We start from the raw sequence: 6,687 nt of genomic DNA, 5'->3' as shown, positions 1-6,687 counted from the left end.
ACCTTCCTCTTGGAGGGATATGGTTTCTAGATGGCAGAGAGAAAGCACTTTTAGAAGCTTTTTTGTTGTTGTTGTTGTTCTATAAGCTTATATGCTTTTTAGTTGTTGAAGACAAGGCAGCTTGCACACAGCTTCCTATTCACCTGTCCAAAACCGATGAATCAGTTCTTGCAACTCTGCACCTGAAATAATATAATAAGAAAAAAAGCAGGGATGATCAGTATGTGAAGCAAGAGTCATCAGCTAATAAAGTGTAAGGAATATCTTGCTATGAGCTTGCCTGTGTTGTCTCCTGTGATCCCCTCCCCCATCCGTGCCATCAAATTTTTGAAGAAGGTGGTGAGGTGCCTCATACCACCTTTGGCACTATCCTGGGGCCATAAAGATGGCTTTAAAAGCCAGTTGGGGGTTTCCCTGGTGAAGGGAAATATTGAGTGGCAAAGAGCCAACATAGCTCACTTAAGCAACCCTCTGTTGCAACATGAGTGGAGGAAGGAGATTAGACAGAGCCCTGATGCTGATTCAGAAAGGCCAGGATCCTTTTAACCAGCAAATTAAAGTTACAGCTGCATATTTTCCTTCCACTAGATTACCCCACATTACCCATTCTGCTTTATATCACTTAAGAAGCAGAGCGCTCAGCTTCTGACCATGGTAAGCACAAGTCCCCTGCTTAAATGCTTAAGAGCCTCCATATTTAAGCACGGAAAAACTCAAAATATTAATTTCAGTCTGTTTTTCCACTATGGCTGGGCTGTCCTCCTAGATGAATATGAACATACAAATTGAATGGCAGTCAGTCAGAAAGAACAGTTGCGAATGGAATTGAAGATCACATATATGCACATATATAGCCCACAAGCTTACGATGCTTTAAGCTTATTTCAGCAGCTAGAAGAAAGTGCTTTACAGAGGAAATAATGAAATCTTAGAGCTTACTGCCACAGGATACTGTAAGGAGCAGAGTTCAGAAGGTTCAAAAAAGAATTAAACAGATTTATGTTTCATAAAGAGGTACTAAAGAGATGCATTCTCCACCATCCCTAATCTAATATCTAACAGCTTTGGATACTGGAGATATAAAAGAGGAGCAGAGCACAGAAAAAGGCCAAGTTCACATATGCTCTCTAAGAAGTGTCTTCTCCCACCACTCCAAGAGACAGAACACTGAACTAAATGGACCCATGATCTGACCCGGCAACGCTTTTCTTTTTTTCATGTTGTCTAACAGGTCACCATTTTGACCCCCAAAGACTCACAAGTGAATCCCAATTTTTAAGTGAAACTTCCTTGGTTTAAGTAGGGGCAGATGGTCTGTATACTAGACAAACTCCTCCGCACTAACTGCAGCTTACTGTTTTTCCTAGCAAATGCTCATTCCTATGTGATTCTCCAAGACATCCTCATGGTGTTATTGCTAATCCATAGTGACTCACACCAAGGAAACACTACCTTGTATTAAATCCAATGGCACAAATTGTCTTACACAGTAACTATTGGCAATTCCCTGCTCAAATGAATTATACAGATTAAAAGAAGGGTCGTGCTTCTGAGATCCAGAGAGTCTTTGAGATATATAAATAAACTGAGTTCAGTGATCAGGCAATACTTTAAAAATGATTGCTTATGTCAGTGTGACTTAAATAGAGATATAGCTGATGGGGTGTTTTTACACCATGTGCTCATATTTGTAGTGATGTCAACACATCCCGAAGAGGTGTTTATTCTCCCTTTCTAGAACTGTAAATGTTTTTATTTGGGAAAATGGAAATCTGTTCCTCTGAAAGTCTGCCTGGAATAAGAATAAATTTTGTAGCGTGTTGGCATTAAGTTGCAGCATTTTGCTGAAATTGCTCCACCATGCATTCGTGGCATCTTTGCAGATTCAGAACCTTTGAGATCAATTAATATAGGGATGGGAAAACAAGGATGCAGTTATGATATTTTCTTGTTTGTTTTCCAGCTGTACCAAGATGCCAGTTGCTTTAATAGAGATGCTAAATCATTTGCGATGTGGAGAAAGCTTGTACAAGAAAAGTGCACCTTTCAATCCCTTTTTTGTAGAACCAATAAAGAAATGGCATTTTTCTATATCCTTTAATCTGATACCCAAAAAACATTTCTGGAAATATATGAAGAAATTCTCTGTCTTTCAGTTTTTAGACTCTGTTGATACTGAGATGGAGAACACCTTCAACTTGTCATTTATATCCGTCAGTTAAATTATTTGTCACTGGAGTGACAAAAATATTTATTTACATAATATTATATATCTTACCGTCACTTTTATAACTATGATAAAAGTTTAGCAGATTTTTTTACAGTTTTTACATTAGGAAAAACCCTATATATGCTAAAGCTCTGAAAGACCTGTTAAATACATGAACAGGACATGCTAACAAGTACAGTGATTAATCACCTTGTTGGCATGATTAGAAGAAAATTCTCTTTAAAATACAAGCTCTTTGAAAGCTGGTTTTTAAAATCTAATTCGTGTCTGAACAAAACACAGCACACTGGGAGCCTGATCTGTGACTACTTGCTATACTCTCTATTATCAATGTTGACAAGGAGTTAGCTCTCATATTTGCTAAATGTTCTCTTTATGACAAGTTGAGCGCCTTCTGTAGTTACAGATGCTTGAAGTCACATATACAAGGGGAGTTCTTCCTGTTTAACTATTGCAAATTAACTTCTCAAGTAAAATGGTCTCAAAATTAATTAATTTGGAATAATCAGCTCTTGTCCTGTGCACACACATACACAGGAAAATGACAGCTTTATCTAGCCAAACTAACTTTCCCATGTAAGCAAAATCTTTAAGCAGTGCTCACAAAGCTTTTATGTTGCTGAATGGATAAACTATTTGTGAATTAAAATATTGTATGAAAATGCTTATGCTGGAGTTGGAAAGGAGGTACTTCATATTTTCTAGCTAGCTAATAGAAAAGAGAAAAAAAGTCAGGTGCTCCTATACTTCATGCATATGACTGATATTTCCAAATAAGATAAGAGTGGAAAACTAGGAATGGTTCAAAACCACATTTGAATAACACAGATTTCATGCAGAATTTAAACTAAATATAAAAAGCAGAGAACCAAAGAGCAAGACAAACAAATCACTGATAAAAAAGATGACGAAGAGTGGGTTAAAGCTCAATGTGGTGTGCAAGTGAATAAAATTTAATCTTGTTCCGAAACAACAAACAAACAGAGCAGAACAATATGCCACGTTCAGGAATGTGAGAGCCATGTTGTATCTGGCACTTGAACAACAAAGAATTATTGCTGCTGATATGGTAATTGCAGAGGTACAGAAAAAAAGTGGGTGGATCATGTGAAATTCATGAAATACTTGAGGTGAACTTATAGCAGGATTAGTCTTTTTCTTTTAATTGTGTACATTGATCGCTATGCACAACTGGTTTAGTAAAACAGCATATTGTTGGTTTAAAAGTCCACTTCAGCTCAGTGCCGTTTTTTGTTCTTAAGATATTTTGCAACGTGCTTCTCCTCTTTGGCCTACGCAAACAACTATGCCTGCATATGCATACCTATTAGAGACAGCCCAAATCCGCTGCCTATAGCTGGCCATTCTGCTAAGAGTATTTCTGGTTGCTTTCCGTAACACTTAAAATAATTTGAAACAGTTTTGTCCAGACCCAGATTCTATGGCATGGGCTGTGCTTGCACTCAAAGGATTTACTAATCTATGTCTGATACTGTTGTCTTTTCAAGGGCACAGACAAGGTTTCTGCACAGCTTGAGCACAAAATAAAGGACTTGTATGGCAAGCTGGCTCTGCATTGTAACTGGGTCAGAGGACTTCCATGATGACCTTGACTACCTGATGAGATGCCCTTGAGTTTCATGTGAAGGGCCAGGTCATCTAATATAGTGCTTTGTCCTGGTCTGCACCCTTTGCTCCATCTAAGTCAGCATTGTATCAGCTAACTTCTGGTTTGCAACCGTGTTTAAGCATAGTGGATTTCCTACTGTTGTTGTAACTGCTGAAGAGCCTTGTATTTGCATTAAACGGGATTTGTTTTTAGTGAGACTGCTTATGTGAACAGAAGTTACTTACAGGAGCAAAGGCTGCACCACGGAAAGTGTTCTATTAACTGGATGTAAATGAAGAACACGCTCCCGGATAACACAAACTCGTTTGCAGGGCTGTTTCAAGGCAACAGGCAAAATAAGCAGCAGGTTACTTGGAGCGGGCAGGCTGCCTACCTTGTCCATCCCTACAGGGGAAATAAAAACGTGCTGTTTCAGAAAGATCTAGAACAAAGCAGAGACCCTTCTCCCCAGCTCTCAAAATCTTCCTGATGTCCCAGAGCTCCCACTCCACCGATATTTCCTGAAACAACCACCAAGTTTTGTGTTCCCCTGCCTATTCCTGCCCTTCCCCTTGGCCAACAACCTTCTCCACCTCTCTGAATGAGCCTTTGCTTGAGTTGGCTGAGCTGACTGACCTTTGCTGACAAACATGGCCATGATGGCACCTGGCAGAGTTACAGATGGACGCAATCACGCTCAGCAAGCGTGGGTCTGATGAAAGGAGCAGAACAATACCAGCTAACACTTTTTTAACATAGCTGGAGCTACCATGGTTTGATTCACCAGAGTAGGCTTGTTTTAGAGCAACTTACTTCTAAGTATGTATTTACAAAGAACAGGCTGATCGAATTTTGCATTACACTTCAGTGAGGTTGCACGGGGATACATCCTGTGCCAAATTTTGTGACCCACTAAAAACGTGCAGGTACTCTTGAACACCTCTCTCTAATTTCACATGACTTGATGCACTGTCACCTTACTTGGGAAGTTCCATTGGCACCCCAAAAATGAATGTCAATACTCCCATGCTTCCCTCTTGTCAACTCACAGCAAATTGGAACAGCTCCTTGAGCTTTTGGAGTAATTTAGGTAACAACTAAAATGAGGGATCCAGAAGCTCTGTTAAGCTCCTCAGTCAGGCATAGACCCTGATTACACCCAGTATCTGGATGAGACCCAGGTAAGAGCCAGCTCCTTGCTCTCCTGCCCAGTTTCCATGCAAAGAGAACCTCAATGCATGCTCCTGGCAGAAGCCATGTCACATCAAACTGCTCCACTTTGTGATGAGGGACCAGGATTTGCCCAAATGTGACACCAGCCTGGCGTAGACGTGGGCATGCCCCAAGAGATGCGGCACAATACAGCTATTTTTTTTTGAGGATTAATGCACTTTTAGCCTTTTGCTACTCTTGACTCTCTTCACCACATTCTCAAGTTCACTGCTACATACGGCATTTAAATTTGCAATTCAGGCTGCTAGTTCTCAAATTATCATATGAAAAATGTAACAATCAAGAAAATTGGCTACAAATGCATATAAATATCTACTAATTTTCTCCTTCTCATTCACACATAAATATATATACAATAATTGTAAGCTCCAGACTATCTCTGACTTGAAAACATACTTGATTTGTGCTGACTGTTTGACTGCAATTATAAAATAAAAATTTGAAAATAATTCCTAGTTTGCAAAAAGTGTTAAAGTACAATATCTGGGAGGGAGTTCTCCTTGTCTAAACAGAGTGTATTTTAAATCAAAAAGCACACTGTGGACTTTTTTCTTTTATATGTTATAATACTGTTAATCAAATTTCAGACAAGACTGATACAAGGGAAGAAGGAAATGGGCTCTGTGAAACACTGGTACCCACTGAAATCAAGCTACTTGTATTTTAAGCAGGTGGTCTTTATTTTAACTTCTACTTCTGGATTTCCCTTGAGAATTTGGGACTGGGAACTATAGTGTCCCCCCAGAATTGGGGACTGACAGTGTACTCCATTTATGCCTCCTCTGTCTTATGTTACGAACCATTCACAGAATCACAGACTGGTTGGGGTTGGAAGGGACCTCTGGAGATCATCTAGTCCAACACACCTGCTAACACAGGTTCACCCAGAGCAGATCACACAGAAATGTGTCCAGGTAGGTTTAGAATGTCTCCAGAGAAGGAGATACCATCATGGTCAGATGGTGCTGTGTGGTTCTGCATGCAGTAGAAGGTCCCTGTGGCACTGTGGCCCTTTCCTGCACGTTCCCTGACAGTTTTGTTGTCAGGCCCAGGAGGAGCGTACATTAGAGTTTTATTAATTCCTGAATGGCTCCCCTCTATAACACTCCACAAGGCACCATTAGAGGTTCCTGTCTACTGGGGAATATCTCTAGAAAAGAGCTAAATGATGCTGTGAGGTAATTCAAGGGCAGTAAACCTATAGCAAGAGGAGCTTTTATCCTCCCCAGGATCTCTTGGGATCCACAGCTATCTGTTTCCAAATAGGACATTGATGAGTTTTCCATTATTTTAAGGCCCGGGTTAAACTGCAGGAGAAAGCCTTACATATGTAGTGTTCATGCCCATGTTAGGTGTTAGTCTGCTTGGTTTCAAAGTCATCTCCAGAGGCTGATTTAAAGCATTTACATCAGTCTGCTGCCCGAAATCACTGAAACTTGGAGGTAAGTAGCTAATTATAGATGCTGTGAATATACCCGTCAGTGGTCATTTCACAGGACCAAGTGATGTCATGCTACAGAATAGCTTTGCCATCAGTTTGACAGGTATTTTACAAAAATAAATGCAGGTGGGGGATTTGTGTGTGTGTTTGTTATTGATTTGTTTTGTTGTTTTT

The sequence above is a fragment of the Columba livia genome, chromosome 1 (genome assembly GCF_036013475.1).
Source record: "Columba livia isolate bColLiv1 breed racing homer chromosome 1, bColLiv1.pat.W.v2, whole genome shotgun sequence".
NCBI classification, from domain to species: domain Eukaryota; kingdom Metazoa; phylum Chordata; class Aves; order Columbiformes; family Columbidae; genus Columba; species Columba livia.
This window is presented reverse-complemented; position numbering follows the sequence as displayed.